This window comes from Eleutherodactylus coqui, chromosome 9 (assembly GCF_035609145.1).
Source record: "Eleutherodactylus coqui strain aEleCoq1 chromosome 9, aEleCoq1.hap1, whole genome shotgun sequence".
NCBI lineage: Eukaryota > Metazoa > Chordata > Amphibia > Anura > Eleutherodactylidae > Eleutherodactylus > Eleutherodactylus coqui.
In genome coordinates this window covers 152,615,071-152,642,590 of record NC_089845.1, presented here as the reverse complement: position 1 = coordinate 152,642,590, position 27,520 = coordinate 152,615,071, and the positions used below count along the sequence as shown (strand labels likewise).

The following is a 27,520-nucleotide window of genomic DNA, read 5'->3' as shown; positions in this document are numbered from 1 at the left end:
ATTAGGTCTCCAGGAGGATCTGGAGTAAAATGTCAGGATGTGGTGATGGACTTCTTCCACAATGTGAGGGTAGCAGTGGTATTTCCTAGTTTTCAGTGTAATGAGGGCAGTTTGGGTGGACGGGGGGCAGATTGTAATCCTCTAGAAAGGGGGATGTGACGTCACTTATTATTGTGTACATGATGATATTTCTCAGCGTCTCTCCATACACAGGATTACACAATAGTGAAGAAGACATCGGGGGACGGTGTGACTCCCATCATCCATCTCCAGGAGTCAGGAGGATGGGGCCGGAGTCATTTCCCCATCGCAGAGCCTCCCTCTCCGATACATGAGCAGAAGATCCTAGAGCTCACCAACAAGATGATGGAGCTGCTGACAGGAGAGGTGATGCTGCGGGGGATGGGGGACATTATACAGTAACAGGAGGGGTCTGGGTGATGACTGGATATTGTGTTGTCAGGTTCCTATAAGGTGTCAGGATGTGGCTGTCTATTTCTCCATGGAGGAGTGGGAGTATATAGGAGGACACCAGGATCTGTACGAGGACGTCAGGATAGAGGACCACCGGCCGCTTACATCACAAGGTATGGAATATATATAGCATGTTGAATCTTTAATACTGTATGTAATGAAGTTGATATTTTTTTTTATATTCTTCATCGACTACATCAAAGCCTTTGACTGCATAGACCATGGCAAGCTATGTCGCACCCTACAAGTATGGGGCCACAGACTGGTTGGAATTGGCAAAGACGTCTGACAGGGCTGCATCCTCTCACTCTTCTTGTTTAACCTTTATGTGGAAGTGATCATACGGAAAATTGACTTATAGGTGGAAGAAACGTCAACAATCTCCAATACGTGGATGTTGCAACTCTGCTTGCACAAACAGAAGCAGGTCTGAAGCAGCTGATATGTAAGATTAAGGACGCTTTCACGTGGGCAACAAGATCGCGTGATTTTCTTGCGATGTGACAGCGCTACCAATTGCATGTATGTGAAGCCCATGCTTTCCAATGGGTTACTTCACATTAACGTTGGTTTGTAGGCTGCTGCATTGAGAGAAAAAAATCACGGCATGCTGTATATTGCCACGATTTGCTATGTTTTGTAACCCATGTTTCCCTATGGAGCCATCCTTTGTGTTACATCGGATTGCACAAACACATGGTTTTCGCTCAATGCAACTTTTACAGAAGGAAGTCCTACTGGTTGAGCCCTAAAATAAACCCTGCCTTTAAAAACAAAAAAACCCAAATACATCACCTAACAGGCACTGTCCGCTCCGGCGCATTTCTTCTCCGCAGCTTCGGCACTTCTTTGTAGTCTTCAGCCAGTGTTTCCTGGTCAGGGGTTTCAAAAATCGTGCCTCCAGGAAGCGCTGGCTCTGATTGTTTCTCGAGCGCTGCAGTGATTGGCTAAACCACGGTGCTCGAGCCAGCGCTTCCTCAAGGTGGGGTTTTTGAACCTTTGGCCAGGAAGTAGCTGAAAACTACAAGCAAGTGTGCCGGCGCGAACAGCGCCTGATAGGTGATGTATTGTTTTTTGGGGTTTTTTTTAAAGACACATAGGTCATTTTGGGGTAGTGCTTATATTTAACCTCCCCCCTTCCCCCGAAAATCTGGGCGAAAGAGCACTACTAAGTCGCGATATCGCCGCGAGAAAATGCTGTGATATTCCACAGTACACAGCTGCGATATTGCTGCAATTTGCTCATTGCGAGATCTCTATCGCTCATGTGAAAGTGGCCTAAAACTTAACATGAAAAAAATGGGCCTCTACCTGAATTTAAACAAGACAAAAATTATGCCCACTGCAAAAAATGGCTAAATTCAAATCACAATAGACAATGAAGTCATAGAATGTGTGTGAGACTTCATCTTCCTTGTCTCGAAAATTGACCAGACTGGAGAATCTATGCCAGAGATAAACCGTAGGATAGAATTGGGGTGAAGCGCAATGCTAAACATGGGCAAAATCTGGAAAAGTAGGGATATTGACATGGCAACTAAACGCAGGATAGTGCAAACCACCATTTTTCCTATAGCCATGTATGGATGTGAAAGCTGGACTGTGAAAAAAAAATGATAGAAGGAGGATTGATGGGTTTGAGCTGTGGTGCTGGCGAAAGCTGCTGCATATGCCCTGGACGGCAAGAGTAACAAATAGAGAAGTCCTGAATCATATAAGACTCGATATATCACTGGAGGACAAGATGACGGGACTCAGACTCACGGAGGACAAGATGACGGGACTCAGACTCACGGAGGACAAGATGACGGGACTCAGACTCACGGAGGACAAGATGACGGGACTCAGACTCACGGAGGACAAGATGACGGGACTCAGACTCACGGAGGACAAGATGACGGGACTCAGACTCACGGAGGACAAGATGACGGGACTCAGACTCACGGAGGACAAGATGACGGGACTCAGACTCACGGAGGACAAGATGACGGGACTCAGACTCACGGAGGACAAGATGACGGGACTCAGACTCACGGAGGACAAGATGACGGGACTCAGACTCACGGAGGACAAGATGACGGGACTCAGACTCACGGAGGACAAGATGACGGGACTCAGACTCACGGAGGACAAGATGACGGGACTCAGACTCACGGAGGACAAGATGACGGGACTCAGACTCACGGAGGACAAGATGACGGGACTCAGACTCACGGAGGACAAGATGACGGGACTCAGACTCACGGAGGACAAGATGACGGGACTCAGACTCACGGAGGACAAGATGACCGGACTCAGACTCACGGAGGACAAGATGACCGGACTCAGACTCATGGATTTTGCCCATGTAATGTAAGCAGAGTCACTAGAAAAATCTATAAACCTTGGACAGATCAGCGCCAAAGAACACGATGGCTGATACTGTCAGAGCTGATACTGGCATGGATATCACACAACTGAAAGAAGCAGTGCAAAATCGAAAAACATGGAAGGAGCTTGCCTTTAAAACTGCTGATAGAGCAAAAAAAAGGGGCTGGAGAGAGAAATGGAAATGTACCTTTGGCCATGCTATTATGATCCCCAGCCTTCTCACTGAATTGCTTTCCGCTCTCTTTGTTGACCTTGAGGATGAAAACTATTTTTTGACGATTCCTTTCTGCATGTCTGTTACATTTAATCGCTCATAACTTTTTTGTTTGTAGTTGAATGTAGTTGTGTGAGGCCTTGCTTTTTGCTGAACAAGCTGTTCTTTATGCAGGTGGAGTTTTTGTTACATTAGGGCTTAATTTAAATTTTTGTTTTGGAAAATCCACTTCAGTTTTTTAACGTTTATATGGAATATAATTTTTTTATTCTGTATGGAATGTCAGGGTCTTTTTACGTAAAACGACTGTCGGGCGCTTCAATGCCTGACAGTTGTCCCAGTGATAAACACTCCTGTGCTTTTACAAAAGAGTGATGATCGATCTGTGAACGGAGGCGGAGCGCGCCCAAGATTGTTCTGGTCTGCCTGCCTCCATTCACAGTAAACAGGACGATCGCTGCTTAATCTTTATGCCTGCAGATGCTGAACATCGAACAAATTATCGTTCAGCCACTGCTGGCATTTACACTGAACGATTATTATTCGGATTCCCATTATCCAGCGAGATTGTGAACAATTCATGGCCTGTGTGAATGGGCCCTTAGTCATGACATGACAAAACTTGAGTACTATCTATTGTTTATAAAGTTTACTCACTTTAAAAAAAAAAAAAAAAAATTTTTTATATATATATATATATATATATATATATAGTTTTATTCTTATTCATCTTTTTTTGTCCGAGCTCTTTTGTTTTCTTTTATTTAATCTGATGGGGATTTTAATCTTATGTTTCCTTTTACTTTCTTACTAAATAGTCGCTTTATTAGAGATGCCTCCATGAGAGACAAACCATCCCTCTTGCCTCCTAGACAGGAAGCAGGAACTTCTTAGATCAATTTAAAGCGAGCGAACACCCTGTCATCCCACACTGAAATCAGCAGCATGATTCGATGAGCCCCTCCTGTCAGGCCGGTCGAGTAATGGCGCAGGGAATGTTTTCTTGGCATACTCTGGGTCATCTCCTACCTGTGGATGGATCCCACAATGAGTTATTTTGGTTCAGAAGACCAAAGGAGATCCGATCTGCTACTAGATGGGGGTTTTTATAGTAAAATGGCTATTTAATGTACACTAATCTGACATGACATTAAAACCACCAACGCAATATTGTGTATTCTCCCCTTGTGCTCTGACCCTTTCAGCCCTGGACTCCACCAGACATCTGAAGGTTTCTTGTGATATCTGACACAAAATATTGGCAGCATATTCTTTAAGTCCTGTAATATGCGAGTTGAAGCCTCTGTGGGTCAGGCTTGTGTTTCCAGCGCATCCCACAAATACTCGAGTGGCTTGAGATTTGGGGAGTCTGGAGAAGTCATCACCTTGCTCTCTTTGTCATGTTCCTGAACAGTTTCTACAGTGTATTGTCCTACTGAAAGAGGTCACTGCCATTGGGGAATCTCACTGCCATGAAGGGGGCTTGTCTGTACAAATCCAGAAATCTACCAGTCTCACTTGCAGAAAATGCTACCCTGATGAAGGAGTGAAAGCCGAGTCTCTATATGGACCAGCAGCTCCGAGCCCAGGATCTCAGTGGGGGACTGACTATATTATCTTAGTATAGAAGTGAAGGTGCTGAGAGCCATGTATGATATATAGATATACAGGAGCTCATGTAGTCATCACTGTGTGCTTGTGTCTCCACAGATGGAACCAGTAGGAGAAATCCCCCGGAGAGATGTTCCCATCCTCTGTATTCCCAGGACTGTCCAGAGGAAGAACCCAATGTCACAGATGGCGCTAGTAGGAGAAATCCCCCGGAGAGATGTCCCCGTCCGCTGTATTCGCAGGACTGTCCAGAGGAAGATTTCGATGTCTCAGAGGACCATCAGGTAGATGACGCTGAAGTCTCATGGAAAACCTGACCACAAAGTGATGGAACCAAAGATCATTTCACATTTTTTTTGTCTGTTTAGGCTGAAAATCTATTTGAGATTAAATTAGAGGTTGTAGATGAAGAGGAGACAGATATAAGTGCTGATCAGCAATGTAAGGAGGGGAGACTTTCTTTGGGGTAAGAGAGGGTCACCTAGATAATTATCCCATCATCATCTGATCCTCATTATATGTTTCCTTACAGATGGAGCCAGTAGGAGAAATTCCCCAGAGAGATGTCCCAGTCCTCTGTATTCCCAGGACTGTCCAGAGGAAGATCCCAATGACTCAGAGGACTATCAGGTAGATGATGCTGAGCCCTAAACCAGATATATGAGGGGGTTCTCTGCTGTTAAAGATTTTGGGGGTCTCTTCTGGTGATCTGTTAGATTTTCCTCCTGTCTGCTGTATTCTACTGAATTATTACATATCACAAATCAGGGGGAAGATCTGATTAAAGTGGAGGTAGAAGAGTGGATGATGGACGATCACCCGTGTATGAGAGACATGAAGGGGGAAGTTCCAATAGACGATACTGCAGGTATGTAATAATAAATGGAAAACATAAATTTAGAGGGTTTTTAGAGAGGCTATTGCATGAAATTAACTTATTCCCTATCCACAGAATAGCTGACAAGTATCTGATCAGTGGGAGTTCAACCTTGAAGATGGGGCTCCTTAGTGTCACCAAATGAATGGAGTGGGGGGGGGGGGGGGGTCATACACATGCACTACTGCGCTAATTATTTTAATACGACTGTCAGCTGAAAGCTTGTACTTGGCTATCTCTATGTCTAGCAATACCATTCAATGAATGGAGTTGTAGTGCACTTGCATGACCATCAAGCCATTCATTCAGAGACTATCCAGACACCTGTTATCGTGATTGTGGTGTTGGCAGTGGTCGGACTACCAAAATCTGATGCTTATCCCCTATCCTTTGGATAAGAGAACTTTATTTTGTATGACACACTCTTTAAAGGCTTTGGAAACCTTTGTGCAAAAAAATCATTACACACATATCTTATTAAGTCATTTCAGAATAAAATGATGTACTTATTTGTTTTTGCATTGAGTTTTCCTTCTCATGCATTTAAAAAGCCTCATACTCGGCTTGCAGGATCTCCTACATTCAAGTTTCTGGTCAGGTTGCATTCAAAACACTTAATTAGCTGTTCTCTCTCTTGAATATGCACAAGCTCAGCTCTCCATCCTTTCTCCTCTTTCAGAAGCTGTGTAGTATAGCCATGTTCATCAATACTACACAGCTATCTCTCATCCTCTCTGATTAGCTGCTGGTCGCAATACCACCTCACTGCTGATAAGAGTAGAAAATTCACCCGTGAATTACAGCCCTCTGTGGTAGTAGCTTTCTCTGATCTGCTCTCCTCGACCATTCCCTGGAATGGTCATACAGCTCTTTGTAATAGCTCAGTGGAAAGACAGTGAATGCACATTCACAACAGGGGAGCAGGCTATGGGAGCAGCCAGTTAGTTCACTCTGGATGCCAGAATTTGCTAAGATTTCAGTCCTCCAGTCTTCAGTGCCTTTGAAAACAACACAGGCATAGAAATCAAACAATCAAAAAATTTTTATGAAAACCAGTTGCAAAGAGCCTTCATTTACAAAAACATATTGATTAAAAAAAAAAAAAAAAAAAAAAAAAAAATTGCAACAATTGTACATAGCCTTTAAGATGGGGTACTACCTTTTGAGTTACTTAAAAGTAACAGTTAATGCAGTGATAGATGGTTTAATATATAGTGCAGGACCCGAGGAAGTGGTGAATGCATATAAAAATTCTCTTGAAAGCCGTCTACAAATCCTGTTCTGCACAATGCTTAGTATTAGGCTCAGCATCAATTTCTTTTTTTTTTCTTGAGGGGTGAGGGGAGGCAGACCATCTTCGTATAACAGCCGAGATCTGAGAAAGTTCAGGTGAACCATTTAAAAGGACTTTTATGAACCCCATAAACCAACATAATGGAAGAGGCAGTGCTGAATCGGAACATGTTCATTTTATACTTTACCCCCTAATCCTATGCAAAGCTATTGCTTGCTGTATGCAGTAGACTACTTTTTTTTAAAATTTAAATTCTATATTGACAATGGTAAGAAGACAAAGTGGGACCAACATCCCCATCACAAAGGGTTAATGCACATGGTAGAAATAATGCAAATTGTGCAATAAAGCAATCTCAATAGGTGTACGGAACTAGTGCTCCCACTTCGGATCGGCCCCCTGACTTTTAACCCCTTCCCGCTCCAGGACGTACATTTATGTACGCGGGGCGACCTCTCTGCATACAGCGCGGGCATTAGCTGTTGAATACAGCTGACACCCGCGGGCAATAGCCGCAATCGGCCGATCGCGGCTATTAACCCTTTAAATGCCGCTGTCAATTCTGACAGCGGCATTTGAAGTCCCCGAACGATGCTATAGCATTAACTCATACTGCAGGAGCAATTAAAAGAATCGCATATTGTAGTCCCCCAGCGGGACTTAAAAGTAAAGTTAAAAAAAAAAAAGCAATAATGTTTTTTTAATTGCAAAAAAAAAAAAGTAATAGAAGTTTAAATCACCCCCCCCTTTTGCCATATCTATAATTAAAAAGTCTAAATAATAAAATAAAAATACATATTTGGTATCGCCGCGTCCGTAAAAGTCCGATCTATCAAAGTAGCACATTATTTACCCCATATGGTGAACGTCGTCCGAAAAAAAAAATAGAGAACACCAGAAATGCACTTTCAGTCACCCTGTATCTCAGAAAAAACGCGATAAAAAGCAATCAAAAAGTCGTACGTATTCTGAATTAGTACTAACGGAAACTACAGGACATCCCGCAAAAATAGAGCCCTCGCTGAACTACGTCAACGGAAAAATAAAGTTATTGTGCGCACAAAATGACTGCAGAAAATGATTAAAAAAAACTAAATGTCTTTGAAAAAAAAGATTAGTATAGTAAAAAAAAAAACTATACAAGTTTGGTATGGTAGTAATCGTGCCGACCCATAGAATAAAGTTATCATGTCACTTTTGTTGCAGTTTGTGCGCCGTAGAAACAAGACGCACTAAAAGATGGCGGAATGTAATTTTTTTTTCATTTTACTCCACTTAGAATTTTTAAAAAGTTTTTCAGTACATTATATGGTATAGTAAATGGCACCATTGAAAAATACATCTTGTCCCGCAAATAACAAGCCCTCATACAGCGACATTGATAGATAAATAAAGGAGTTACGATTTTTTTAAGGGGGGAGGAAAAAACGAAAATGGGGGGAAAAAAAGGGCCGCGTCATGAAGGGGTTAAACATTGTGTACTGTAAAGGCGTGAAAAAACTAAACGTTGGACCAAAAAGAGAAGTAGGGAACGAAAGATGGAAAGAATTAGGTGAGAAGGAGAGTGAGAAAAGTGGGAGGGGGTATGCACTCTAACAGAAGCATAGCATCGGCAAGGACACGTCAAACCTAACCCCGAGAAAAGTGCGGTATTGTTTGTGTAGGTTTGTTGGGCGTTTGGTTCAGTAGTACAATGCTTTTTAGAATATATTGTATGTGTCATGTCATGTGTAAGAAGTCAGATTCTCTATATACATTATATCATTAACCCCTTAATGACACGGCCTATTTTGGGCTTAAGGACGCAGTGATTTTTGGCGGATTTTCTTCTCCGTTTATCAAAAGCCATAACTTTTTTTATTTTCCTGTCGACGCGGCCGTATAAGGGCTTGTTTTTTGCGTGGCGAACTGTAGTTTATCGGTGCCACTTTTGGGTACATTTGACTATATTGTAAAACTTTTATTTTTTTTATGATAGCAGGGAGAGAAAACGCATCAATTCTGCCATAGATTATTTTTCTTTTTACAGCGTTAATCATGCAGCATAAATGATACAATCCATTTTTTCTGCGGGTCGGTACGGTTACAACGATACCAAAATTCTTACTTTTTTTAGGTTTTTCCACTTTTCTGCAATAAAACCCCTTTTTTTGGAAAAAAATTTTTCTCTATCGCTGCATTCAAAGTCCTGTAACTTTTTTATTTTTTATGTACGGAGCTCTGTGAGGGCTTTTTATTTGCGAGACGAGCTGTAGTTTTTATTGGTACCATTTTGGGGTACATACGGCTTTTTCGATCACTTTTATTGCGTTTTTAGGGAGGCAAAATGCTAAAAATTAGCATTTTGCCTCAGTTTTTTTTTTAAGCGTTTTTTTTACGCTTTTTTCGGTGCACAGTCAAAAGCATGTGCAGCTTATTGTACGCATCGTTATGGATGCGACAATACCAAATATGTGGGGTTTTATTTTTTTTACCTTTTTTTATGCTATGAGAAAAAGCATAAAAAAGGGGACAGGGTATTTTAAATAGACCATATATAATTCTGTTTTCGCAGATTTTTTTGCTATATTGTGGAATTTTGCGGTACATACAGGAAATACAGCACATCACTAGCGCTTGCCAACACAAGATTGTACACTGCACACTATTGGCTGATGGAATGTGTTCTGTATCGGGCGCTGATTGGCTCACTGATCGTAGCATTGGTCTGTTTGTTCACTTTTGTGATTGTTTGGCAGCTCACCCGGCAGATTGATTTGTATAAATTTAGCGCCGCTACTTCACTGAATTTCACGTATCGCGGGGGTCTCTGGACGGTAACCCCCGCGATAGACAAGGGATCACTGTATATATGTGTGTATATAATATACAAACACAAACCTATATACAGCAGACCAATGGGGATTTATATATAAATAAATCTCTATATACACACCCATCCACATAGGCTCTACCGTAGGGACGGGCTGCATTTTAATGGGGAGGATGGGGGAGAAGATGGTTAGAAAGGTGGGGGAGTGTTTAAACTAGGGACTGGGTGTCGAGCAAGGGGGAGGGTTAGTACAGTTTGAACTGACAGAACAGCCAATACCATTAGTAGCAAAATGAATATAGAGAACAAAAACAACCATATACATTTTATGGCAACAAATGCAAGAAGTCTGATCGGCAAGGTGGGTAAGTTTGAAGCTAGAATGACTGATGAAAATTACGATATGGTTGGAATAACGGAAACATGGCTTGATGATAAGTGCGATTGGGCGGTGAGTTTACAGGGTTACAATCTCTTCAGAAGAGACCGTGGGGAACAGAAAGGAGAGAGCTATATCTGTATGTTAAATATTACTTAATGCCGAGGCTGCGGCATAGGGTGAGGACAGGAACACGTGGAATCTCTGTGGGTAGAAAACAAGGGAGAAAAAAAAAATAAAAAATACTGATAGGGGTCTTCTATAGACCACCAATAGCAACAGAAGAAACTGAAAACTTATTATTAAGGCAGATAGAACAGGTGTCAAACCGCAACGAAGAAATTATTATGGGGGACTTTAATTATCCGGATATAATATGGGAAAATCGAAACCTGCAAATCTCACAAGGGTGATGTTACAATCGTGTGGGCAGGCAAAGCACGGGGCCCACACGATCGTGACCAAAGGGGACACACACGGGTTTCATGCAACTGGCCCTGGCTATAAGGAGGTAGACCTGGCCCTACCTAAGCGGGGACATTGCCCCTATAAGGGCAGCCCAGCGGTCTTCGGATCTGGGCCCTAGCTGATCCTAGGAGCCACGCACCAGAACAGGATGCATTCACATGCCACATGACAGACCCAGAATACACCACATACAACATGCAACCACTAGTAACAGATTGGAAGCTGAATATAAATACCAGGTATTGATTGACATTTTGTACAAGATGTTGAAAGCTAGCAGGCCACTTCACGGCTCCTGGTTATACTGCTAGTCCCTACACTAACCAGGAGTCCAGCAGAACCGGACACCGTTCACACCACACGCTGCAACAGGACAGGACACAGCAAGCTAACACAAAACTGACAGAATTTAAACGTACAAACGGACATGAACCAACTCACACTGCAAACCTCACCAGACAAGCATTCATGACTACTCACCTGAGGGGCCATGCAGAGACTGACCAGGACCTGGGTTTATATGTGAGCACAGATCCAGGGGATTGGCTAGCAGGAAGTACCACACCCAGCCAGCTCAATCATTAACCCTGAGAGTGCTGTGCTGCTGGGATCACCATAGTATCAACATGTCTCAGCAGCACACGTAACAGGTGATAAGTTCTTGAGAACAATTAAAGATAACTACCTTACCCAACTTGTGCGGGAACCAACTAGAGGGAGGGCCACTCTGGACTTACTATTAACTAACAAACCGGACCGAATAATGGGGGTGCAAGTTGAGGGACACTTGAGAAGCAGTGACCACAATATAATTAATTTTCAGCTGTCATTCAATAAGAAACCTTATCAGGGAACGCCAAAAAACCTAAACTTTAGTTAAGCAAAATTTGATCATCTCAGAACTGCTATCGGTAAAATTAATTGGGACAACATCCTCAAAAATATCAATACAGACAACAAATGGGAAATGTTTAAAAACATCCTAATTGCCTCATGTGACCAGTTCATATCATTTAAAAAAAATCATACAGGAAATGAGAAGTAGGGGTGCCACAGGATTCAGTAATAGGATCAATTCTGTTCAATATATTTATCAATGACCTGATAGAGGGACTGCACATTAAAATATCAATATTTGCAGCTGAAAAAAAATTATGCAAGATAATACAACGGAGGACAATGTATGGCTACAAAAGGACCTAGATAATCTGGGGGCTTCGGTAGAAAAGTGGCAAATGTTCAATGTTGATAAATGTAAGGTTATGCACATGGGCAGGAGAAATGGACGTCACCAATATACAGCTAAGGAAAAGTGATATGGAAAAAGACCTGGGTATACTAGTGGATAGTAGATTTAACTGGAGCAACCAATGCCAGTCAGCTGCTGCAAAAGCTAATAGTCTTGGGGTGCATTAACCCTTTCCAATCCACTGTCTGACGCCTGAAGACATTCTGATTGAAGGCTGTACAGCTCCGATGTCGGAAAATGTCCGACAGGGTATTCTTACTGTAGATTACTGGCTGCTCTGTTGTCGGGGGGCCTCTCCAGCATGTCCTATACCGCAGTTCTGGCTCTAGCCAGCAGATGGTGCCATTGTATAATGGCAGAAAGAGAAAGCCCCCTAGGAAACCCTGAATCCAAAATTGGATTGCAAAGGGTTAAAAGAGGTATAGGGGCGAGGGACGAGAACATTATTCATTCACTATAAAATGCACTTGTTAGGCCCCACATGAAATACTGTGTACAGTTCTGGACACGGGTGCTCTGGAAAGATGTTGCAGAGCTTGAGGAGGTTCAAAGAAGGGCAACTAAATTAATAAATGGAATGAAGGGACTGGAATACCCAGAGAGGCATCAAAATTGGAATTATTCACCCTGGAAAAAAGACAGCATAGGGGCGATCAAATAACTATGTATAAATACATTAGGGGACAATACAGGGATCTCTCCCATGATCTGTTTATACCGAGGACTGCGACGGTAACAAGAGGGCATCGGCTACGTCTAGAAGAAAGCAGGTTTCATCACCAACACAGAAGGGGGTTCTTTAGTGTAAGAGCGTTGAGACTGTGGAACTCCCTGCCTGAGGACGTGGTGATGGCAAAATTCATAGAGGAGTTCAAGAGGGGACTAGACGTCTTTCTAGAGTGCTATGATATTACAGGATATAGACATTAGGTGACCTGTGGGGTTGTTGTTCCGGGTACATTTTTAGGTAGGAGCTATCAAATGTTGATCCAGGGATTATTCTGATTGCCATCATGGAGTTGGGAAGGAATTTTTTCCCCTGAATGGGCTAATTGGCTTCCGCCTCTTGGGGGTTTTTGCTTCCTTTGGACCAATAAGAGGGTTCAAGCAGGCTGAACTAGATGGACATTGTCTTCATTCAGCCTAACCTACTATATTACTATGTAGACATGTCGGAGGACTGGTTGTATGGTAAATATAACATTAGGAGAGAGGGCAGCCTTGTCATGTTCCTTTACAGATCACAAAGTCATTCTATAAAGTGCTATTCACCTGGATCCACACGGTAGGATCAGAGTAGAACGAAATTGTACCATTTCAACATATTTCCCTTCGGGCTCACTATAAGGAGTGTTTCCTCCATAAAGGTCCGATTGACCCAATCAAAAGCCTTTACTGTGCCTGTAGACAACAATTTCAAAGGCAAGCTCTTCACTCAGGTTTTGTAAAGTCAAGAACTTTTTTAGTGTTGTTGTGGACATCTCTACCAGCCCTGAATCCTGCTTGGTTCAGGTGAAGAACACACCAGAAGCTGACAAGTCATGAGGCTAGGATCTTAGCAAGCTGTTTGAAATTTACATTGTGTAACGAGATTTGCCTTTTAGATAATGGTGTTATCATCCCAAAGTGATTTTTTGGGGAGTGATGATGCTACTAGGGAATTAAAAAAAAAATACAACAGATAAGGACATAAAGTGTCTGACAGCTTCTTGAAATAATGGAGGCCCGGGACGTTGCCAGGCTGAGATTCTTCGATAGCAGAGTGCAGTTCTTTCTCTGATATTGGGACTCGAGCTGCAATCTCTGAATTTGCAAGAGAGGGGTAGGTCTGATGCTTGGATAAGGACTTGAATCTAAATTGGAAGGAAAGTATCTGGATTAGACAAGAATAATAATCTTTAAAGGTATCTTCAAAGTTAGTGGACAGGTATTTACAGAATTGGGATGTGGTACAGATCTCTTGAGCTCTATCTAAAGATTTTCCTGCATGTATTTCCGAATTTATGGAAATGTTGGCAGCACTTGGAGAGAACACTTTTTGCTTTGCCTATAAGAAGTGTGCACAAGTTTTCGCGAGTTTGTATGACAGATGTCCTAACATCGTCTAACTGCGAGTGGTTTCTAAATAACGGATTTGCAAGAGCAGGTTCGTTATTTCCTGGGCACATAATCATTTAAGGCGAGTGCCATGTTTTACTAATACACCATGCACCATGTATTTATGTGCTTCCCAAACCACAGTATGGGACATGCTGATCTGATACTGGTATTAAGGTTGAAGTATTCAGTAGGGATCTGGGATGGGAGATGAGGGGTACTGTATAGGATTGAGGGGTGGTACGCCAATATTTGAATAAAACAAATTTCTAACAAACCTAGCACATGTATTTGAAGAATTAAGTGAAATATGAATAAATTAAAGATCCATTGCAGTTTCCATGGAGCCATAGTAATGATCTCTCCATGGAGCACTATAGTAGCCCACAGCCAGGGAGGAAGGCTGAAAAAAAAAAGTGTAAAGGTACCGTTACGCAAGACGACTGTCTGGCTAACAGCTGACCCACAGACTATTGCTCCTGTGCTTTCACACAGGAGCGATAGTCATTAAGAGATCTTTTTCAGCTGCCCACCTCGATTCACTGCAAATGGGTAGTTGATCATAGATTAGCACAGGCCAATAGTTGCTTGGTTTTTAGGTGAGCTAAAAACCAAGTGACTCCAACAAGTGGACAATTTCTCACTCACTACCCTGTGGTGGTTGCATGTATGCAGGACGAATATTGCCTGAAATCACTGTTTGCAGCGTTCATTTGGCTGATAATCACGCCGTGTAAAGGGCATTTTAAGACATTATCTTTAACACTGGATGAACTTGTACATCTTTCAACTCTCACTCCCTAGTATAAAACCAACCATACATCCGCAAACTCCACATATGAAAGAGTCTTATCCACCCCCCACTCCCAGCCAAACTACTTCAGGAGCTTCTGACAGCGTGCTCTGTGCGTTCACTTCTATATAAAGGGTGAATTGACTAATCAGCCAGGTTATCTAGGGAAAACGGCAAGGGAGTATAAAACCACACCATAGAAGAAATTTTTGGATAGCCACGCTTGAGAGCCACAAAGTGGGACATGCCACATGATAATGCCAGTACTTTATTGGGAAACAACACTCTACACACACACATCATAACTGAAAGGTTGTGTCATCCAGGTACATCAGAAGATGCAGAGGAGTATAAGGGACCGTATAAGGGATCATGAATTCCACGGTGTGCTCGGCAGTGGGAATCTTTTCAATGGGGACAAAGTGAGCCATCTTCATAAGGCGCTCCACAACAACACAGACGGAGATGCAGAGGAGTATAAGGGACCATATTAGCCAATAGAGCACACCAGACGAAGTAAGAGTTTATACTGAAAATAAAGAAGTATACAGATTTGGGCCCCACCGATGGGAATCTTCACCGTAGATGGGCAGTTCCCAATAATGCAACCAGAATCGCAGTGTGATGCAGGAAAAAAAATCACTCGTGTATGACCCCATTGAAAAGAATGGCATTCATACTCATGCGAGATTTGTGCATCTCACAACACACAAATCTCCCGCGAAAATCTCGGCCGTGTGAAACTGGCCTTATACTTATTGACCGCCAAACGCACTATTCTCTTGGTCATCTAGGATTAGGGTTAGTGAGTGCAGTTTAGCACTGGAAGGTATAGAGATAAGTGAAGACAGGATGTGTAGTGTCTTACTGGGACTGGGTAGGAGCTATGGGGGTAGTAGCAGTGCAGGACCGGAGAGTAGTTAGGAGGAAGACGGAGGTCGTCAGCAGGTAGTCACATTTACGGTAAAAAATGGATGAGGCAGAAAGCGTAGTCAGATGGAAGCCAGGAGTCATTATCGGGAAGTCTTGGTTGCAGCACAATGGATGAGGCAGAAAGCGTAGTCAGATGGAAGGCAGGAGTCGCAAGCAGGTAGTCACATTTGTGGTACAAATGGATGAGGCAGAAAGCATAGTCATATGGAAGGCAAGTGTCGTCAGTAGGTAGTTTGCGGTACAAATGGATGAGGCAGAAAGAGTAGCAGGTTAGAAGATGCATCTAGATAAAGGCAATGGAGCACAATAATCATGTACTGTGTTGTATTGGCAGGGTCATGCTTTTAAAAGGAGCCTAATCAGGAAACAGTGGCGTGGTCAGGACCAGGAGGCAGGGACTAGATTACTGGGATCAGGGAAGAAGGTTGAGAATCATGTAAGGGAACTGTCCACAGGGCTGATGGCTCAATACGAAAAGGAGGTTTGAGTCCTCACAGTAGTCCCCCTCTTGCAGGATGGCCTCTGGACACCCCAGGGGCTGGCTTTCCTGGGTACCTATGGTGGAATTTCCCTGAGAGCTTGTCTGGTTCCCAAGAGTTCTCCTCTGGGCTGTATCCCTGCCACTGCACCTTCTACTTAAGTGTTCTTTGGTGCCTTCGGGAGTCCAAGATCTTTTCTATGACAAACTCACCGTGCCCCATAACCTTAACAGGAAGGGGAGGCCATTGCTGTCTCCCTGGGAAGGTATTCTCACGGAAAGGCTTCAGTAGGGACACATGAAAGACTGGGTGGCTCTTTAGGCTGTCGGGGAGCTTCAAACGGAAAGCCTCCTGGCTGACCCTTGGTGAAATTGGAAAGGGGCCGATGAATCGTTGCTCAAGTTTGAGAAAGGGTATGTGGGTTTTAAGATTCTTAATGGACAACCTCACCTTCTCTTCAACCCAGAAGATAGGGGCCGCTTGATGGTGCCTGTGTTCCACTTTCATATAGGCTTTCTGGACTTCCCGTAAAACGACTTTTAGCTCCTTTTGAATGTCCGCCAATGCTGCCAGTCTGTCCCGTAGTTGGCAAAGAACAGGATCTGAGTGGTAGAACTGTGTTGGGCATTATTATACGTGAACTCTGCTGTTGCTAAATAGTCCACCCAATTGTCCTGTAGATGGGAGATGAAGCAGCAGAGATACTGCTTCGTGGTCTGGTTAGTTCTCTGTCTGGCCGTTAGACTGCAGAGGAAAAGCAGAGGAGAGACCTGTGGTAGTTCCCAGGGCTTTGCAGAAATGTCTCGAAAACTTCAAAGTGAACTCAACCCCTCTGTCCGAGACGATATCATCCGGAATTTTTTATGTAGTCAGAAAACGTCCTGGATCATCAATTCTACGGTGTGCTTGGCAGTGGGAATCTTTTCAATGGGAATGTTAGGGGGATCCAAACGGACCGTTCGGCTGATGCTGTCTGCTTCCGAATTAGTCAAAGATATGAGTACTCAGACGACTTAGATGGATGACCACACGGTATGCGGTTAGCCAAAGAAGAAGTGAGTTTATTTGCAAAGTACAGAACTTTATAGAAACAGAAAATGCTTGCGTAAGATCTAATCACTGCGCATGTCCGAAGCTGCTGGTCATCTGGAATTTTATAATTAACAATACGTCTTTCAAAGACGTCTCCTACATAAACAATATATCAATGCTTAGTGACAGTTGTATCAAAGCAGAATATGTCCTTGGATAAGATTCTCGGAACATGAATAGGAAAACAGGACAACATGTGAAAGGACAGATAAGACAAGTTTCAGGGTCACATAGTGGGAAGAAAATACAGATAAAGAGTAAGTTTGGAAGAGAAATTGTCAGGACTCGGGGTCCGGGAAACTGGAAGTCCCTGAAAACACCCGCAACCCCTGTCCCTGCCTACTTGCCCCCCTAGGCTAACCTCCAGGGCGACAACTGGGCGACGGTCCCTACACTCACTAAGGAAGGGGGACACTGGGACTAACAAACAGACAGACACTGGAACAAACAACAGCAAGGAGAGTCAGACAATCCGGGTCAGCAACGAGAGGGTACGCGGTACAAGAGGGTCAGGCAAAGGCAACGTCACGTCAAAAGGCAGAGAGTCAGTAACAGGAGTCAGGAGTCAGAAATACGCAGTACGCTGGTGTAGCAGGAAATCCAAACTAACACTGGCAGTGGTTTGCAGACACCAGCAGGTTTAAATGCTGTCAGAGCTCCCGCCCAAGCAGCTGATTGGGGCGGGGAGCCTGACAGCAGCTGAGAGCACCCTGCAGTACTGGGGAACCCGCCCCCAGCCCTGCAGGAGGCAGGACAGGAGACACATGTTTGGTTGCTAAGATACCTAGGACGCGACGCGGGGCAACACCCACCGCGTCCCTAGCAACCCGGCGGCGAGGCGGAGCTCGGCGGCCAGGGGAGGTGACGAGGACCGGAGCCCCCCTGCGCCACACAGCAGCCGCACGTGTGACAGGACCGGTGGTGCGGGCACGACGGACCCGTGAACCGCCAGTCCTTACAGTAGCCCCCCTTCTATGGGGGGACACTGGACCCCCATGGCCCGGAGCAGGCTTGAGGGAAAAGGTGCTGTGGAACCGTGAAATCAACAGTGGTGCATCTACGTCCCGGGCAGGAATCCATGTACGGTCCTCAGGGCCAAAACCCTTCCAATGTACCAGATATTGTAAAGTACCTCTCACACGCCGAGCATCGATCAAACGCTCTACCTCATACTCCAGTTCCCCCTGTACAAGAGGAGAAGGTGGGCTCTGGGCGGGCAGAACTGGGGTTACATATTTTTTCAGCAGCCCCTTGTGGAAGACGTCATGAATCTTCCACAACTGCGGAAGAGATAGTCTGTACGCAACCGGATTGACCACCTGGGAGATGGTGAACGGACCAACAAAGCGGGGAGCCAGCTTTAGGGATGGAACCTTGAGTCTCAAATTTTTTGAGGCCAGTAATACCTGCTCCCCAACCACGAATAGTGCAGAGATCGTGCGTCTTTTATTAGCTTGACCAAGAAGTTTATCCTGGGAACCCTGAACTGGGGCCCAAACTGTGCACAGTTCATTAATGGCAGAGTCCACAGACGGCGTGTCAGTAACTGAGGGAGAAAAAGAAAATCGAGGATTGAAACCATAATTACAAAAGAACGGCGACACATGAGAAGACGAATTTACATGGTTGTTAATGGCAAACTCGGCGAGAGGGAGGAGGTTAACCCACAGACGTTGATTGTCAGACGCGAACAGTCGCAGGTATTGGATTAATTCTTGATTCATCCTCTCAGTTTGCCCGTTCGACTCGGGATGAAAAGCAGACGAAAAGGACAAACCAATATTCAATTTCCTGCAGAAAGCTCGCCAGAAGCGAGCGACAAACTGTACACCTCTATCTGAGACCACGTCCTCAGGAACCCCATGCAACCGCACCACCTCCTTAATAAACATGTCAGATAACAGTTTGGCATTTGGTAACTTGCTCAGAGGAACGAAATGTGCCATTTTGGAGAACCGATCTACAATGACCCAAATGACCGTATTCCCCTGTGATGGCGGCAAATCTGTGATGAAGTCCATGGACAGGTGTGTCCAGGGCCCGGACGGAATGGGCAAGGGAAGAAGAGGCCCCTCAGGGCGTCTCCTGACACTCTTCCCCCTGGCGCACACTGGACAAGCAGTGACAAAGGCCCGAACATCCCTACTCATATAAGGCCACCAATAAGTTCTGAAAAGTAATTCCTGAGTTCCCCGGATACCGGGGTGACCAGCAAGGACTGAGGCATGCGTCTCCTCTAACACCTTCAACCTTAATGGTAAAGGAACAAAGAGTTTGCCTTCTGGAAGTGCTTCAGGGGCTGATTGCTGCGCAGCCTGAATTAGCAGCGAGAGGTCAGAGGAGACAGCTGCGAGAACCACCCCAGGGGAAAGGATGGTCTCAGGTTCCGACTCCGGAGGTTCCGGAATACCAAAACTCCTAGATAGGGCATCTGCCTTCACATTCTTGGAACCAGGTCGGTAAGTAACCAGGAAATTAAAACGAGAAAAGAAAAGAGCCCAACGAGCTTGTCGAGCATTCAACCTTTTAGCAGAATCTAAATATACAAGGTTCTTATGGTCTGTGAGTACCATGATCTGATGGCGTGCTCCCTCCAAAAAATGCCTCCACTCCTCGAACGCCCATTTTATAGCAAGTAACTCACGATTGCCTATATCATAATTCTGTTCGGTAGGGGAAAATTTTCTACAAAAGTAAGCGCACGGTCTAAGATTTGTGAGTGTAGACGGCCCCTGAGAAAGTACCGCCCCTACTCCAAACTCAGAGGCATCCACCTCCACCACAAGCGGGCACGACAGGTCTGGTTGGACAAGAACGGGTGCGGAGGAAAAGGCAGCTTTCAGGGTAGCGAAGGCCGCCAGCGCATCTGGAGACCAGGTACTCACATCTGCCCCTTTCCTGGTGAGATCCGTTAAGGGTTTAGCCACCACAGAAAAGTTCTTGATGAACTTCCGATAATAATTAGCGAAGCCCAAGAAGCGCTGGAGGGCCTTTAGAGTGATTGGTTGGGCCCACTCTGTGATGGCTTTCACCTTCCCCGGATCCATCTGGATATCCCATGGAGTAATGATATACCCTAAAAAGGTTGTCTTCTGCACCCCAAAAACACATTTTTCAAGCTTAGCAAACAGCTGGTTAGCCCTGAGTCGAGTCAGGACCGTTTGAACATGTACCTGGTGTGTCTCCCGGTCGGGGGAAAAAAATCAGAATATCATCTAGATACACTACGACGAACACCCCCATGATGTCCTGAAAAACTGAGTTCATGAAACCTTGAAATACAGCAGGGGCGTTACACAACCCAAAAGGCATGACCAGGTACTCAAAGTGACCGAGGGGCGTATTGAATGCAGTCTTCCACTCATCCCCCTCCTGAATACGAATGAGGTTGTAAGCTCCCCTTAGGTCGAGTTTAGAGAACCACTGGGCACCGGTGACCTGGTTGAGGAGGTCCGGGATGAGCGGAAGGGCGTACTGGTTCCTGACCGTGATCTTGTTTAGCTCCCTGTAATCAATACAGGGTCTGAGACCCCCATCCTTTTTCTCCACAAAGAAGAAACCAGCCCCTACTGGAGACTCGGAGGGCCGGATGTGCCCCCGGGACAAACTATCCTGGATATAGTCCTTCATAGATTCCCTCTCCGGAACCGTAACATTATAGATGCGACCTTTAGGAAGTTTGGCCCCCGGAATCAACTCTATCTTACAATCCCATTCTCTATGGGGAGGCAAGGCTTCTGATAGCTGTTTGGAAAAGACGTCCGAAAACTCGGAGAGGTAGTCAGGTAGTTCAACTCCCTCGCAGGTGGAGACATCCACCCCCACTGGGCGCACGTGGCTGTCACAGCGAGAACCCCACTTGACCAGTTCCAACGTATCCCAGTTAATTACTGGGTTGTGTTCCCTTAGCCAGGGTAGCCCCAGCACAACATCCACAGACAGGATCTTCATAACCAAAAATGTACAGGACTCCGTATGTAAGGCCCCAATAGTGAACCGTAACTCCGGGGTAACCAGATTTACAAGACCAGCCTGCAAGGGAGTAGAGTCGACACCAGAGACCAGAATAGGGGGGTCTACACGGACAAAATACTCAGACAGTTTAGCAACAAATTCAAAATTAACAAAATTAGCAGCAGCTCCAGAATCCAGAAACGCTTGTCCAGCACAGTAGAAAGACCGGAATTCTAAGGTGCAGGGCAACAACATTTTAGACTTTACAGGGAGTACCTTAGCTCCTAGACAGTCCTCCCGACAACTGCCTAGCAGCGGAAGTTTTCCTGCCGCGGCTTTTTCTCACAGGTCACAATGCGATGACCCGGCTCCCCACAGTAGAGACAGAGGTTCATCCTGAGACGATATTCCCGACGTTGCTTCGGGGTCATGGTTCCCAGCTCCATGGGTTCTGTGGAGGGAGGGGTTAAGGTCAGAACCACCGAAGGTGTAGACGTACGGACAGGGCTGGTCCGAGTCGAGCGTCTGGCCCTCAAGCGTCGGTCAGCCCGGATGGCCAGAGACATGGCTTGCTCCAAAGTTCTAGGCTCCGGGTGTGCCACCAAGAGGTCCTTGAGGCCTTCCGACAGACCAGTCAAAAACAGATCCTTTAGGGCCGCGTCATTCCACCCAGACTCCGTGCAGTGTTGGCGAAATTGTGAACAATAGTCCTCAGCCACCTTCCGCCCCTGTCGCAAGGCCAGGAGTTTAGAGACTGCGAAGGCCGCACGGTCAGGTTTGTCATACAGCTGGCCCAAAGCAGCAAAAAAAGCGTCTGGTGACTGTCGGGTGGGGGAGTCAGCTGGTAAGGAGAAGGCCCAATTTTGGGGTTCTCCCCTCAGGCGAGTTATCACGAAACCCACTTTCTGGTATTCTGTGCCAGAGGTGTGGGGTCAGAGGTCAAAATAAAGCTTGCAGCCTTCTCTGAACACAAAAAACTGACTTCTCTCCCCAAGGAAAGAAGAAGGAGGTGTTGCTCGAGGTTCAGAAACCGTACCAGGAGTGGCAGGGAGCTGCATCATATTAGAAGCCCCTCGCTGCTCCTGATGCTGCAGGCGAGCAGTCAGGTCCTGGACCATGTCTGTCAGAACCTGTACCTGGTTGGCTAAGGCCGCCACAGCCTCCATAGCGGGTTTCAAGGTTGCTGGTCGGATGTAGGGATCCGACTTCCGTTCGGCCAGTGTTACTGTCAGGACTCGGGGTCCGGGAAACTGGAAGTCCCTGAAAACACCCGCAACCCCTGTCCCTGCCTACTTGCCCCCCTGGGCTAACCCCCAGGGCGACAACTGGGCGACAGTCCCTACACTCACTAAGGAAGGGGGACACTGGGACTAACAAACAGACAGACACTGGAACAAACAACAGCAAGGAGAGCCAGACAATCCGGGTCAGCAACGAGAGGGTACGCGGTACAAGAGGGTCAGGCAAAGGCAACGTCAGGTCAAAAGGCAGAGAGTCAGTAACAGGAGTCAGGAGTCAGAAATACGCAGTACGCTGGTGTAGCAGGAAATCCAAACTAACACTGGCAGTGGTTTGCAGACACCAGCAGGTTTAAATGCTGTCAGAGCTCCCGCCCAAGCAGCTGATTGGAGCGGGGAGCCTGACAGCAGCTGAGAGCACCCTGCAGCACTGGGGAACCCGTCCCCAGCCCTGCAGGAGGCAGGACAGGAGACACATGTTTGGTTGCTAAGATACCTAGGACGCGACGCGGGGCAACACCCACCGCGTCCCTAGCAACCCGGCGGCGAGGCGGAGCTCGGCGGCCAGGGGAGGTGACGAGGACCGGAGCCCCCCTGCGCCGCACAGCAGCCGCACGTGTGACAGGACCGGCGTTGCGGGCACGACGGACCCGTGAACCGCCAGTCCTTACAGAAATTAAATGTATTTTTCTTATTTATTCTGAGACAGGGAAAAATCTAGAATTAACCCCTCACAGGAACAAAGTGAGCCATCTTCATAAGGCACTACACAACAATAAAGATGGTAGTCATTCCTTTTGCGGAGAACAGGTCCACTATAAAGTCCATTGATATAGATTCCCATGGCATGGATGGGATTAGCAAAGATTGTAGGATTCCAGAGGGCAAGCTCGTGGTGTCTTGTTCGTGGCACATGCATTGCAAGAGGTGATATAGCTCTTCATGCCCTTTCTGCAGTTGGACCACCAGAAGGAATGAAGTAGGAGTTCCAGCATCTTTGTCACCCCAAGGTGACTGGCCAGCTTGGATTTATGGACCAGTTTGGGAACTTCGAGTCGACCAGCCTCGGGCAAATATAGTTGGTGTTCTCGTCTCCAAAGTCCATTCTTGAAAGAGAGCTTCACATCCCTAGAAGAACGACTCAGAAAGGGGTCACTTTCGTAGCCTTTCATAAGCTTTGTTAGGAGGTCGTCAGAATGCAGAATGCCTAAAAAATTATATGGGGACAAAATGGCGTGGTCTGTTTTTGACTTCTCTTCTGGCTTCCAAAATACTCTGGACAATGCATCGGCCTTGCTATTTCGAGAACTGGGGCGGTAGGACACAACAAAATTAAACCTGGAGGCGAACAGGGCCCATCATGCTTATCTCGCAGATAATGTCTTGGTTGTATGGAGAAATTCTAAATTTTTAAGGTCAGTAAGGACCGTTAAAGGATGATAGGCTCCTTCCAAAAGGTGCCTCTTTTCATTGAAAGCCACCTTAATGGCCAGAAGCTCCTTGTTCCCGACATCGTAGTTTTTCTCTGCAGGTGATAGGGTGTAGGATAGAAATGCACACGGATGTAGTTGCATCTTATCTACAACTCGTTGTGACATGATGGCTACCACAGCGGAGTCATAGGCGTCCACCTTGACAACAAAAGGCAATTACTGTTCTTGGATGAATCAGCACTGGTGCTGAAGTAAACTGAGTCTTTCGTTTCTCCAAAGCAACTTGTGCCTCTGGGGACCAGGAAAACGTGTGTGCTTTCTTTGTGAGTGAGGTGATAGGAGAGATGACTTTTGAGACATCCTTGATAAATCTTCCGTAGAAGTTCACGAAACCAATCAAGCTCTGTACTGCCTTTACATTTCTTGGAATAGGCCAATCCAGCATGGCTTTAATCTGTCTGGGGACATAATGTTGCCCAGGGATTGAATTTGAGTCTGTTCAAACTCACACTTCTCAAGCCTAATGTTGAGGTTATTCTTTTGGAGTCGTTCCAAGACCACCTAAACGTGCCTGTGATGTTTCTCTAATTTGTCAGAGAAGATGTCGTCGAGATATGTCACTAGGAATTGATCCAGCCGCTCTCGAAATGCATCATTGATGAAGTGCTGGAAGGTAGTGGGAGCATCGCAGAGACCAAACGTCATCACTAGAGATTTGAAGTATCCGGATCTGCACCAGATTATATGCCCCTTTGAGATCCAGTTCAGTAAAGACCTTGGCTGCCCGAAGCGTCTCCAGCGGTTCTGTGATTAACGGGAGAGGATAGCGATTTTTAATAGTAATCTTATTTAGTTCCCAGTAATCAATGCACGGTCGAAGAGTAGAATCTTTCTTTTCAGTGAAGAAAATGGATGCTCCTGCCGGGAAGGTAGAAGGCCGGATGACACTCTTCTTTAGATTTTCATTCAAATGTTCCCGAAGGGTCTGTAACTCTGGTTTTGAGAGGTTGTAAATATGCCCAAATGGCATAGGACATCCAGGGAGCAGCTCAATAAGACAGTAATATGGCCGAGGAGGTGGCAGCTGGTCAGCTTTCTTCTTGCTGCAAACATCCCTGAACATCTGGTAGTGAACTGCTTATTTCTCAAAAGGCCTGTTGACCGTCCTCGAGCTCTTGCACTGGTTTAGGGGTGGATGGTGCCATCTGACAGTTCTCCTTACAGTATTCTGAAGGGAAGGCAATGGTCCTTGTTACCCAGTTGATAGAGGGATTATGGGTAGAGAACCAAGGGATCTTGGTGAATCTTGTCATGAGTGAATCTTAATTCCATGAAGGTTCCTCCCGCTCCAGAATCCAACATCGCTGTGCACGGTGTCTTCTGATTACCTGTTTAATTCTCTATTTGGAGGACAAAATGGTGAAGCAGGGGAAGGGTTTTTCTCACCGTCTTGAACGACTGGTGCAAAGGTGTGTCTGCTGGCATCCCCTTGTTTCATGACAGCTGGATTGGTCGTGTTCTTGACGTTGGCTAGAGCGAGAGTCCTTTGGAACTTGTTTGGACAGTTTAGGGCATAATGTCCTCAGCTTCCATAATAAAGGCACAGATTTTCAGCCCAGCACCTTTTTTTTTCAGTGATGGAGAGGGGTTTGCGGATGACGTCAACCTGCATCGGATCAGGTGTGGCTTTAGTCCTTGGTTGGTGACTGAACGTGAATTGACTAAAGGAGTAAGGAGTGTTGGTGCCCAAACCCTGCAGTCTCTCTTTTTGCCGCTCAGACAGTCTGTGGTCAATCCGGATGCTTAGCTGAATGAAGTCTTCTAGGTTATCGGGGGTCTCCACTCTGGCAAATTCATCCTTTACCCAGTCCGATAATCCCTGGCGGAATTGTCTCTGTTGTGCAGCTAGATTCTGCATTGTATCATTTGCCTAGCGACGAAATTCTGCCATATACTCTACAATGGAACTTTGCCCTTGTCGTAGGTTTTGTAGCCTCCCTTCAGCTGTGGCACAACGGTTCGGATCATAGCGGTTGTGAAGGCATCGAGGCTGTCAAAGAGCTTACCATGCAAACGCCTCATCAGTGAGGAGTTTAATGATGAAAAACACCTTTTACTGTCGCTGGTAAACAAGGTGGGCTGCATCTGGAAATAAATCCGGCATTGATTGAGGAAGCCTCTATACTGGTGACGATCCCCACTGAATTTTGCGGGCATGACATGCGGACATCAGAGCGTTAGTGATGCAAATCCAGAAGTTGTTTCTGTAAACTGATGATTTCCTTCTGTTGATCCAGCACCAGGGTCTATAATCCAGAAAGCTTATCTTGGTAGGAGGCACAAAATTCCTGCAGCTATGTAACTTGCTTCTGCAGGGTGTTCACTACAGGTTCCATGTTTTGGCGTGATTATTTTGTAGCGTCTTACCGGTACTAGGTAGGAGCCACAGGTGTAGTAGCCATTTGGGACTGGAGAGTAGTCAGGAACAGCAGGTAGTCACATTTGTGGTAGAAATGGATGAGGCAGAAAGTGTAATCAGATGGAAGCCAGGAGTTGTTATTGGGAAGCCTCGGTTGCAGTACAATGGATGAAGCAGAAAAGCGAAGTCAGATGGAAGCCAGGAGTCGTCAGCAGGTAGTCTCAGTCTGCAGGAGAGGAGCAGGTTAGGAGGTGCAGCTAGATAAAGGCAATGGAACACAATAATCACGTGCTGGTTCAGTTGCATGGTCAGGCTTTTATAATGAGTCTAATAAAGACACTGAGGCGACATCAGGCATCAGTGAGCAAGGCTGAGAATCATTCAAGAGAACTGTCCTCAAGGCTGACGGCTCAATAAAAAGGGCTAGTGTTTGAAGTGCTGGAGGTTCCCGGTTCGAGTCCTGACAGTATGGGAGCAATTCTGAAGCAGCTGTTTTAGCTGTCAACACAATAAATTTCATTTCTTAGATTATCTATGGTCTGCTGTTGCTGTTGTTCAAAGTGATGAACCAGAGTCCAAGTTCTGTGCTTCTAACAAAATAAAAAGTGCTCCAATGTGTTGGGCCACCTAGCTATAAGAGCAACTAAGGGGTAAGAGATTGTCACCTTAAGTGGCTGCGGCACAACATGCCATGTCGCTTGTCAGCTGCTGCCTACTCTAAGTTAGACCGATTGCCTATCAAGACGTGTCACTGGCTGCCTGTGAGAATGTGGCATAATGCAATACTGTATTGTACTATAGTACTGAATTATACTGTATGAACGATCAAACAATAGCAAGTTCAAGTACAACTGCATAAAAGAAAAGCAAAGTGCAAGCAAAAAATTGAAATAATCTTTGTCTTTAAGGCCAAAATTTTCTGAGTTTGAAGTATAGAATAGGAGAACAGCATTTTGAACAGTTACCTAATATATATTTTAGAGGTACTGCTCCTTAATTAAAAACTGTGTCTTTCCTGTTTTAGTGTTAAACTTAGCTTAAAAGGCCACTCCGGCTAAAACACATTTTTACATCCCTCTCACCTGTTTGTCTGCTGCACTCTGGAGGTCTGCTCTCTGTATTGCAGCCACTTCCATGCAGTGCATGCCCTTGCCTGATGCTTAATCGGCACCATCTTGACAGTTAGTTTTTTTTTTTACTTTCACATCTATCCCATGGTACATCAGCACAGCATTAGCTAGAGGTTATAGCATTCTGCCTGCTGTTTAATTAGCAATACCTTCTATATTCACCTAAATAAGCTACAGAGCATAAGTATACAGTCAGGAGGACGA

At 45.4% G+C, this 27,520-nt stretch overlaps 1 pseudogene; it reads left to right on the top strand.

The window, feature by feature from the left end:
• LOC136578716 (oocyte zinc finger protein XlCOF7.1-like) overlaps window positions 1-27,520 on the top strand; it is a 163,011-nt pseudogene that overhangs the window by 4,700 nt on the left and 130,791 nt on the right.